This window comes from Pseudonaja textilis, chromosome 7, assembly GCF_049901715.1.
Source record: "Pseudonaja textilis isolate UNSWEBS1 chromosome 7, rPseTex1.2, whole genome shotgun sequence".
NCBI lineage: Eukaryota > Metazoa > Chordata > Lepidosauria > Squamata > Elapidae > Pseudonaja > Pseudonaja textilis.
Window position 1 is genome coordinate 44,088,918 of NC_141996.1, and position 12,408 is coordinate 44,101,325.

Below are 12,408 nucleotides of genomic sequence, written 5' to 3' on the forward strand. Positions count from 1 at the left end.
TTTCACAGATAATTGTATGGATATGCAATGGAGATCTGTGGGATAAAATCTTCAACACTTTTATCCAAATCATGACTCAAAATGTTTACTACAAATTAAAAATATATACAGGTTACAAACAATATTTTGCTGCATATTTTGTAAATAACAAAAAGTACAATTTAATACAAAAATGTACTATTATATTTTAAAATATAACTTTTTGCTGAGAACAGTCCAAGAACAGCAATCAAAATGATATAAACATATATTTGATATATAGCTTTATAATGTTTAGTAGGTAGACTGGGAAGTCCTTTGATTTTATTATACTAAAATATGTACATTACAATGAATTTTAAACTACTTATGCTGCAGTTTGTACAAGGACACCCACTGTTTACAACTCAGAGACCTTAGCTGAAGATTATAGCTGAGTACAGAACAGATTGTAAATTTTATCAGTAATTGCAAGAATCTTAAAGAATCTGTGGCTATAAATGCAGAATGTGTAAATTAATGTCTGCTTCTGTATAAAGCCTGTTAATGGAAGACATTTGAGGAAAAGTGTAATCTAACAAATTTGCAACTAGCAAATTGATATAAAAAGTGCATATTTTTTTATAAGTATATTTTTTTTAAAAAAAGGCATATTCAAAATTGAAAAGTAATAAGGACGGAAAGGCTTAGTGATAGCTGTTATGAAAAAATCTGGCAGAATATTCTATTTACAATATGTAGTAAAACTGTCAAATGTAGAATTTATAAAAGCATTTATCCTCAAAAAATAAATCATTTTATCAAGGGCAACTTAATAACCTCTACAGTTCATTTAAATGCTTGGGCAATGAGAGCCAATTTAATAGAGCTTTGCACAGAATACTTCATAGTTTTTATGGCAAAGAAAAGTTAAGTTGAAAACAGATCCCAATTTAGTTTTTTTACTGAATCTTTCATTCTCTCTCTATATATATATACCTAGTTGCATAATATTGTGCTATATTGAAGTACATTTTAAAATATTCTGCTTAACATTTAAGCATAAAAGCTGCTAATTTCTGAGAATTAATCCATCACTTTGGTTAGGATGACTGATGCTCCTTTCTTCCTGTTCCTTTCTGGGTGTATTTTCCTTGTCATTGTTATTCTTCTGTCATGTTGTTCCTGTATTGTTTTTTAATTTTTTTATTAATGATTGATTTATTATGATTGATTGTTTTTGTATTTAAAATGTTTATGGGATTATAAAATGAGCAGACTCATTGGGAGAGAGACAGCATATAAATTAAATTTATTATGGTTGGTCACACAGGCAGCAGATGTTTAAATTAGATTTGGTATTTGTGTCTACCTATTGAGTCCAAGGTCTTATGTAAGGCAGCTGTTGTTGATTGATAGTATTAAAGTTATTATCATACGATGTAAGCCTTTCTAAGAAAAAATTGCCTTTTGCAATTGACTGATGGTGATCTTATTGATGCCAGTAGTGTTCGAGTGGTGCTCCGGAAGTTTTGGTATAGCATCCAAGCATCTACTACTATTGATACTATCTTGGGTTTCTTTTGCCATAATCACTATTTGCAGCACTTTATTTTGTTAATTTCTCCACTTCTTTCTCTTCTCTTCTGCTTGTTTGAGAACAATTGTAACTTCCACTATCCAGGCTTTTTTGTCTTTCTTATCAAAAATTATTAAGTGTTGAATAAGTGGCAGATGTTTGTCTATTTGAATTCTAAGCTCTCAGAGCACTTTAGCTTCTTCATTTTGTATATCTACTTTGTGGTCCCTCCAGTTTTTACTTGCAGGACAAAGATTTCTTTCAAATATTGCAACGTATCATTGTTGCTATTTGTCATGCCTTTATTTTAGTCAATCTGGGCTACCTTCTTCACCACCTAACTAGGTAGCCTACTATTTCTTCAGCTTCTTTGCAGAGAGGGCATTTGCTGCTTGTTGCTGACTTCTCACTTAATTTTTTTGTTATTTGTTTTTAAGGCTTAGTTTTGTGCAGTTAGAATTAGACCCTGTGTCTTTTTCTTCAGCTTCCTTTCTCTTAGCATTGCCAGGCATTGGTGTCATCTATGCTAGTTATGCTTATGCTAGTTTTGTATGTACTGGCCATGTAATACTTTGCCTTGCCATTTCTCTTCTTTATTATTCAGTTAGTCTTTCTTATAGGTGAGTTTTGTCTCTTTGTATTCAGTAAACTTCAATGTATCTTCTTCACTGCTCTTCAAATATTTTTACAATTCTCTTTTTCTTCAACTGTCCAGTGTAGGACTATCAAACTTGCATCATCACATGATATGTCAGAGTGTGCACAGTGTGGCTAGGTGAAACAATTCAGGAGCAAATACAGTAAACAGAGGTTTGTATTTACATATAGTGGTTTTACCCCTACAAAAGCATGTATATATACAAGTACTTTGATACAGGCCTTGAACAAACAGCAATCAGTATTTACAGCATGGAAGCACACACAGAGAGAGAGAGAGATATGCCCTCACAGAGCCTCTCTTATAATACAGCCTCTTAAAGCAATAGCAGTCAAATAATCTTGCTAACTCATTGCTACCATTGCACCATCATTACAGCATTACAGTATTACAACATTACAGCTGCTGGTCAGCTATTAAATTATTATTACCATGACATGATGTATCACAACTTTTTCCCCTTCACTAAACCGGGCATGGGCATGGCCAGGGTGTGATGCATTTGGCCTTCAGGCCACAAGTTTGACAGCCCTGGTCTGGTGTATTTGAACATTCCACATTCATCTATGCCCTTTGGCAAATAGAATCTTTCAACATTGTTGCATTGATGAAAGGCATGATTCATTGTCATTATTTTTATGGTCTTCCTGTCCAGGTCTTCTAGTTAAATTTGAGTATAATTCACTATTGAAACTGCATATTTAATAACTAGAATTGCCCAGGTCTATTATTCTAATTTGTCACACAATCAAGCCAGACTGGATTTGTTTTTTTCCCCTACCTATCAAGTCCTTTTCAAGGATCTGAGATAGGCAGATGTGGATATTTGATAGTGTTACAAATACCATTGCAGGATGTAATACTCTTATTCTACTGAGTCATGTTGCTAGGGTCTGTTTTTCTGTCTTGGAGATGTCATATGGGTGAATGCTTAAACTTTCCTGCTTATTTCTCTGTAGATTTCTTCACCTTTGCTTTTATGTAGTTTTCAAGTGATTCTTCCTCTTTCAGTCAGCACAAAATAATTTCCACTCTCTTCTGACTGGCCCATAATGTTCTCTTCCCACATTCGTGCTTTCTGTCTTCTTTAGATGAGCTATAAGCTGTAGGCTAAAAAATGCCAGCTCCTTCCCCAACACACTCAGGCACCATCAACAATTTAGCAATTCAGCGATTATCACACTTTCCCTCTAGCTATTCTGGCCTCTTTCTATTCATCAGTTAGCAGCTGGCAAGTGACAGAGAACATACAAAATTTTTTGATTCTTCTGAAATAGCTTTGAAGCTATTACACGGGGAAAAAGTTGTAATTTCCGTAAGTTTGGCTTATGTCCAAAATATAGGCAAGGGGAAAATTGTACTTTCCCCATTAATTACAGTTGTGCTTCTCTCTATGCATATATGTGAAGTTTGCAGTTTCTAATCTTTTCTGTTCAGGTTTCCTTCAGGTCTGATTTATTTATAAATGATGGAATTTTTTTGAATTAGCTTCAATCAAGCAATCTTTACCTGGTCTAGCTATATATTTAGTTAAATGATGTGAAGAATGCACCAAACAATATGATTCATATTGCCACATATGGTGGAAATGCAGAAAAACTCAGGAGTTTTGGCAGAGAATCCAGAGGTGGCTTCAGGAGATGGTAGGACATAAAGTGGAATATAAACCAGAATTTTTCCTAGTTAATAATACATGTGATTACGGCAGCAAGATTAACCTTTGCTCAAAAGTGGAAAGATAAAGAAATTCCCAATAAAAATGATGTAATAAAAAAGATATGGATGTGCACTGAGATGGATAAACTACCCTTGAAAATGAAAGATAAAGATGAGATAGAATATTATAAAGTATGGGATAAATTCTATCAACGGTGGGAAAAAAGGAATTAAGCCTTGTTCATATAATATCTACATCAATGTTTGTAAATGAAAAATCTCTCCTTTTTTATTAAGTGCTACCTTGATTATTTTTAATCTGCAGGTATGGTAAATATTCCATGCAAAGTTTCATTTTAACAAAACATTCGGGTTTGGCTGAAAATACAACATATACCAATTTCCATCTGGTTCACAAAGTTCAGCAACTCTGAATTTTAATAAGTAAGCTTTTCAGCTATACTTTGAAGTATGAAGCATTACTACAGTCTCCAAACAACAGACAGTAGTAAAAAAAGCACATTCAAATAAGTCCATTGTTTTTCATATATAACTACATGCATTTCAAAATGTCATTAATTTAACTACAAAGTAACAATACAGTGAAGAAACCCGCTTTAAAAATCTTAGCACATGTGTCAAAAAATTATAAGAGGAAATTGATTGAATTAGCAAGTCCCAAAGGAGCTTTTCAAAAGGCAATTTGATTTTCTTAGTTTTTCCCTTGAAAAACATTTTCCCTTGAAAATGTTTCACTTTTCATCTAAAAAACAAACTGAAGAAGCTTCTTGGATAAGAAATGAAACATTTTCAAGGGAAAAAACTAAGAAAGTCCAGTTGACTTTTGAAAAGCACCTTTGGGGCAACCATTACCTGGATGATTGAGAATATCCATAGATATTCAAACAAAGAAAGCAAGGCAGGTGACTCTGGTATCTGTATTTTTAAAGTAAATGGATTCTATCCATACTAGTTTGAAACATCAATTCAGGGTGTGTGTTGATGTAACAACTCAATAGAAAGTAAACACAACATGATTTAAACAAAAGTCTTCAAATGATTTCTTAAAACTAAATGTTCAGGAAAAAAAAGAATTCAGAAACACACAATCCCATGCAACTACATTTAAGTATTCTAGCAAAGAGGGTAAATGTAAAGAGCTATTTATAGATAATTTTAAAAGAAACAAACTGCTTGAAATATGTTGCCTCCATCAGATCAGCAGGTATCAATCACTTCTTTGCATTCTACTGCTATTAAAGACTATCATTAGGCATGTCAAAACCAAGCAGAGAATGTGTGTTTATTAAATTAGAGTTATAACGTTTCATCATTATGTAAAGCCCATACATTCTTACCTAATTTAAAATTGGTGGGTTTTTTTACAAAGAGTTCTGGGTCACAATGAGTTTCACACACACTATGCTATTTTCTTGGATTAATGACAAAGAAACATACACGTATAAACAGGTAACATTGCTTCTGCTGATGTAACTCATCTGTAATTTATGCAGTTTCCTCTCTTCTTTTTAATGGCAACATTTTTCATGGAAGAGTTCTGCTTTCCTCAGCTCTAGCACTGAGTCATTCATTTGCAGAGAAAAGAAAAAAAAAGGATAAATGGATTGCCAAAGCAATACACAATAAGGTGCAAAAGAGCCCAGATAATTTGTATTAAAAATATAAACAGGCTGCACAAGGAGGCATATAAATACAATATAAAGTATTGCCTTCTCTTACAGTAAACATTTCTAAGACTGTAGAAAGTGGCTATTGTACCAATTTTAAAAGTTAATATTTATATTTCACTATAAACAATTCAACATGAGAGCTGAAAAAAATGCAGTAAATTCTAAACCCAAGCATAGACATATAATTAATTAAATAATAGATAAATGAGGAATTGGTTAACAATGTCTATGGGGCTCACAAATGAAAGTTCTATTGCCATAAAAAATATAGCTTAAATAAATAGGAGAGACTAAGATAGAGAATAACCTGTATGTCTTGATGATGGATATCAGGAAAGCTAAATATTACATTTGTACTGTAAAATAGCAAAGAAATAAGCAACAAAGAGCTTACAGGTTGAAATGCACGCACGCACACACATTTTTACTGAGCTAAATGATGATTAGACTATATGTAGCATATAAACTATACTAGAAACAATAAACAAATTTTACAAGCTATTATCAACAAGGATGTTATCACAAATTAAACTTTTAGAAAATGAGTTTCTTGTGTCTACAAAGTATGGAGTCTTATATCTTTTTCAGTTTTCATCATTAATCACATTTACAGCATTAACAGGATAACATGTCAAATTTGAATTAGAACTCAGTGCAAAGGGGTCTCACTGGTTTTGAACTGTAACAGATAATTGTTCAGATGACTTCTGCAATGTTTCCAAAATTACTAGTAATTCTTTACAGTTGCACTTTGATTACAACCCCTCTTATCCAAATTCTTTTCATAATCTTGCCACCACTTGAACTCCTGGCATCCTATCAATGTGAAATAATCACTGTTTAACTTTAGGAACAAAGTATATAAATTCTTCTCCAAGACAACAACTGTCTCACATAAAATTTTCCCTAATTCTTCATCTTCCTACCCTCTTAGGTGTTAACACACATTGTACAGTTACACGAGACATGATGTAAATAGGGTGGGTAGTTGTGTCACTACCTCATCTACACTCTTTCCATCTCTCTTTTATCATTAAATTATTATACCTAATAGAGTCAAAGTTGAAAGGGACGAGTATCTGACTTGGTTATGGGAATCTAGAAGAAAATTGCCACACTTAACAACTGTAGGAATCAGTGAATTATGTCAACTGGGACTGTAGGATTGCCATCACTAAGTGATGCAGTCATGTTTTACAACCATGCCACCTAGCAACATAAATTCTTGTTCCAACATCCATCATATGTTACAAACAACCTGTATGTCTTCTTAAAAAGCATTTCCGTATTAAAGAGAGTATTGAAAAGTTGTCTGCTCAGAATAAGTCTTATTGGAAATAAGAGTGCTTACTTTCATTTATATATGTATAAGATTACAAACTGCATTTCCTGTTCTAATAGTGAAAGCTATTTGATCCATAAAACAGGTAGTGTACTAAAGCGGAGCTTGACATTTTCAATATACATAGAAAAATTCCAATAATTCTGATAGCAAATGTTTCTGTAATGAAATGATAACATGGTTTATTGGATACAACAACAAAAAACAGGCAAATTAAATGAACAGCATTGATCAAGTCTGATTGACTGTTGTTTGAAGACAGTGATTGAGATCAATGACTGATTAAATATTCATGATGTTAGTTTCAGGGAATATTGAACTCCTTAACAGCAAAATCAATTCATTAAGTTTATTAATGAGGCTTCACAATTGTTTGCTGTTGCTGTATAATCTAAAAACAAATTAAAGAAGAAAATATTGAAGCTACATTCTTACACTTTCAGTATATCAATGCAATCCTTTTTTTTTTTTTTGCTTGTTTGACTTTGCACTTGCCTTTTAGTTTCATGATAAGTTTCAGCAGAATTATAGCAGCAATTTGATTTTGGTTTAGAATATTATGCAGATCTAGCTATTTTATTTTTTAAGCCATGCTTAAAATGGCTTGTTTGAATGTTGTGCAAATCTAGTTACTTGATATATCATATTTAAACATTATGATCATAGTATATGATCTCAGTCAATTTTTTAAAGATTTGTACTTTTTAAAGAATATATAATACTATATACCTCCAAATATATAAGCGGGGTCACTATTGTGTATCATAAAAGAACAATAATCATCCATCAGTGCAGGAATTTAGAAGGGCCACATGATGCTATTTTTCTAGGACTTTGGAAAAGTTCAGTGATGTGACCATAAAAGCTATTGCACAATTTAAAATATAATTCCACAAGATGTGCTTCCATGTTATTCTGGACACAGTAGATAGAATTTCCCTTGAACCAGGCCTCCCAACCTAAGTCATTCATTTGAATTTGTTTATTGAATAGATACAAAGAAAATTAGTCTGAAGTCAAGTGTGAAATAAATTTTGTTATTTTTCCTTGCCTTATTTTATCTAATTTTGTATATTAAAAAGACTAGGATATAAAATTCTCTTCCCAAACTTCTGCTATGTTGGTCTCATTTTGGTGGGTGGGTCTGAGGGTTGCTTCCAGGGGTGGGATTCTACCGTTTCGGCCCAGTTTGGGTGAACCAGTATCTCTGAAGATCAGCTGTGAGTGAACAAGTTCGCTCCAACGATCAGTTGTTGTGTCCACCTACCCTCCCTGGCTCTAGTCTCTGCTTTATTTCCACATTTTCCAGCTCAGCTGATTCATGCAGCACAGCAGATTGCCACATGTCAGCTGTTTTACACACAGGGCTTGCAGCAGAAGAGTTTCAAATGGTGTGTGCACATGTGCACTGAACCGGTTGTTACACTGGTTGAATCCCACCCCTGGTTGCTTCTGGGATGGATGAATGAAGAATGCCAGGAATATATGCCAAGTATATGAATTCCTAGCAAGGTCACCCAAGTTCTAGACATTATTTGAAGGAATTATAGATCAAGTTCGTTAAAAATAAAAGGAATGAATATAATATTAGTTTATCTAATGAAGGTTAAAATAATTATGTTTTCATCTCTGGTGATTTTTAATGGACTTTTGCTGATCAGGACTGAAATTATGAAGTTTTAAAATTTGTTTATAGGTAACAAATGGGATGTAGGAAAAAGAAATCATTTGTGCATTTTAAAAGGTGATGTGTTACTAAAATTGTTTATATTAGTCATGATAAAGGGAAACATTATTTCATTATAAATTTATTTTCTATTTATTTTTTATTTTTTATCTATTTTTTTCTGTTGTCTTTTCTGCACCTTCTATTTTTATTTTCTTTTAAAATTTGTATTAATTGTTTATCATAGTATTTATAATTTTTAATAAAATTACTATTTTTTTTAAAGGAATATAGGCGTCTTGATCATGCAAAATACCTTTAGCCACATACACAAGATCCATGCCAAAATAGGGCAAGACACCTTGCTGCTGATAAGCCTAGCGTATCAAATTTGAGTCTAATAATTTAATGGAAATATGATCTACAAGCATGGCTCTTGCTACATCTTCCTGATTAGATGACAACCAATCTTAGACGGGACTGAAATGAGTTACTGTAATTTCCAATGTCAGTGTTTTATGCTGTTTATCAGAACAATTAAATCAATCAATAAAGACATTTATGTTTGGCATGATAGTTTCTTCCCTTTAGGATTCACTCTGCAATGTCTGTCAATCAGCATAAGGATCTTTCTCTGAAATTCCAAGGAATGTCTAGTTAAAGAAACCAAACTTTACAGTCACTTAGATATTTGTCACATTGCTTTACATTCTGCTATACTCCCTATTCAAGAGGAATTTAAACCTGCCTAATTTCAGACCTAATGAGCAGAACGGTTCAAGTACTGCTAAGAGTTCTGGATGGCATATTATAGCACACATCTCTTTTTTGAGAGGTACATGCCCTAAGCACTTGTGTTCTGCATGTTGTGAATCTTAATTTTATCCTTACATAATGCTACCAAAGTGTATATTTAAATGCAATGCATTTACTATGCATCAACCTTTTTAATAGACTACATATTGGGGTATATGCACTTCCAGACCCAAAATAGCATATCCCCTTTTTTTTGCAGCTCCTGGCCACAGTAGCAAGAATTACAGATATTGCGAAGATGACAGATCTACTGTCAAACACTGACAGTACAGGAAAATATAGACACATGGATAACAGATAGTAGGGTACTAAGTACCCTACAATTTATTGAAGTAAATAGGAGAGAGTTGAGTGGCAAATTACCTATACTGTTCACAAACCAGCAGGCAGCCCTGCTTGCCAGCTATCCAAATTGTTTCTGGGCAATTTGGCACATTTCTACTTTGCTGTGCTATTTCTTATAGCATGACTTTGTGTTGTGATCATTCCCTGTTGTGAAAAACTGTTCAAATATAATGAAAATTTTAGAGATTTGAGTCTGGCTATAGGAAAGTCTATTTATTGTCTGTATTATTGTATTATTATTATTATTATTATTATTATTATTATTATTATTATTATTATTATTATTATTATGGCACATTGCATAGTCAGTCAGATGTTTAGACTGGATTTGGCATTTTTACCCACCTATCAAGTCTTTCCCAAGGACTTTGGATTTGGCAGATATTGTTTGATTTTGTTATTACTTACAGTAGTAATAATAATAGAAATATTGCTATTATGATGTGCCATTATATTTTTAAATTTTATAAGCTTCCCTAAGTGGAATGGAAATATTTCTATAAATTCATAAAATAAAAGATATCAAGACAACAAAGTAGAAATCAAAATATTCTGATGACCACAGTTTAAAGGTTTTGTGAAAGAATACCGTTGGAAGGAATTTTTTTACAAGCAAAATCAAAAAGAAGTAACTTTGTTTTATTTTTACTTGCACCCCTTCACCAGCAATTCACACCCAGAAGAGCACAGCAACACCATGATTAGCCCTAGACCAGGGTTGTCAAACTCAAGGCCTGTAGGTTGAATCTGTCCCATGGGGTGCTTAGATCCGGCCCATGAAGCTGCTCTGAAAACAGTGAAAGACCGGTCCATGGTGCCTCTGCCAGTGAAAACTGAGCACGGGCGTGGCCTCCCCAGGTTCTGTTTTTGCTGGCAGAGGGCTGCAGGAGGCCATCATGGCCAAAAACAGAGCTTTGATGAATGACATCGAGCTGGGCATGCCCACCCAGCCTCCCAGGTCAAACACAACCCTTATGTGGCCCTCAATGAAATTGAGTTTGACACCCCTTCCCTAGACTAACAATCAAGAAGTAAACAATATCCCAATCAAAGAACTACCAACTCTGACAAACAAGCTAATAGTGAATAACAGCGTAATCAAGGAACCATCAACAACACTCCCATCAATATTGGCAAGATAAGCCTCTAGTATATAAAAAGAAAGCAAATCCCATTCCCTTCCCTAATGAAACATCTGCAAGAAAATAGGGTGCACCAAAGATCTATGTATAGATATATAGAATTCTTATTTTAAGCAATTGAAAGTGAAAAAGGAGAAACTATGAGTAAGTTAAAAACAGCATCTTTTATTATTATATATTATAATGAACTGCTTTTATTTTTAATTCCAAAGCCAGTGGTGTAATTTCTAAATGGATGACAGCACATTTAAAAAAAAAAAAACAGAACAGGATTTTTGTTGGTTTGTTTTAATGCAGTAGGAAGTAGATTGTTGTTTCCTATTTTACCAGAGCATCTTTACTGGTGTGCTGCCATGGTAAATTTATTCCTCTCCCTCTATGTAGTAACTGGCTGGGTCAGTGCTGTCAGGCAAGCACAATCATAATGTCCACTGAATCTGAAAGATAAATATTTCTTCTAGCTTTATATAATTGTTTTCTCAGAACGGAACTTTTGAAACAGCCTATAACACTAGTTCCATAATTTGGTAATATAATTGATTTCTGATACAGTTTCTCTGCCATCACTAATATTGATAACTTTACCACAGAATCTGGAGGGCTGAAGTAAAATGTCACAAATTTAAGTGTATAAAACCTCAATGAGATTTCAAGCAGGACTTTGGAAGATTCATGTGTGAAATCTTATGTAGCTGTTACTTGTCAAAAACAAATTGAACTTGATGGATAAAGGACTTTCCAAAGCTGATTCATGCAATATTGGGGGGTGGGAAGAGTGAATGCCTACCATGAGTTTTCTTATTTTACAGGTTTGTATTTTTCTATTGGGATCAGATTCAGGAGTTTACAGTACACCTGAAACACACATAAGCACACATATACAGGGATAGGTGATATTGCAGTGTTGATGAAATGCTGAAACTTGACTTGCATGGAGAGAAGGGTCAATATTTTTTTAAAAAAAACCAGCAGCATACACAATGAAAAATAATGGACAATATGATTGTTATTTGAAAGACCAAGGAGATGTTATTCAGTTTGAAATGAGTTATTGTGTACTGTATATTCAAACTTTCTCAGCAAGATTCAAAGGCAAAAGATTAATGAGCTTATTTCCTGCAAAGCTTATTGTAAACCACTATGAAGTCTGATTGATAAAAATATTTGACTTCTGTAACTATTCCAAGAGTTTAGAAATGAGGATAAGTGTTCTGTAATGATGACTGAATACAGGAGGGGGTAATCAGATGCTGCATATAGAAAAGAGATGAAAATGGAAATGAGAAGCATATAAGACACAGGAAATTGTCTGAGCTGGTTTCAATTCAACATTTAATCTGAGGGAAAAACTCCATCAAGAACTCTTCACCTCCAGTGATGCTCTAATAACTAAAGTGCATATGGACCAAGAGCTGGGTGAGACAATTGGTAAGAAAATTGAAAAAAAAAGGCCACCAGAATTGAGAAGGCAAAGCTATGAAGTGTTCACCTTCTCTGCCAAAGCAACTATATTAGGGCAGCTAGTATTGAAGGGAAAGCAAGAAATGCTTTCTGC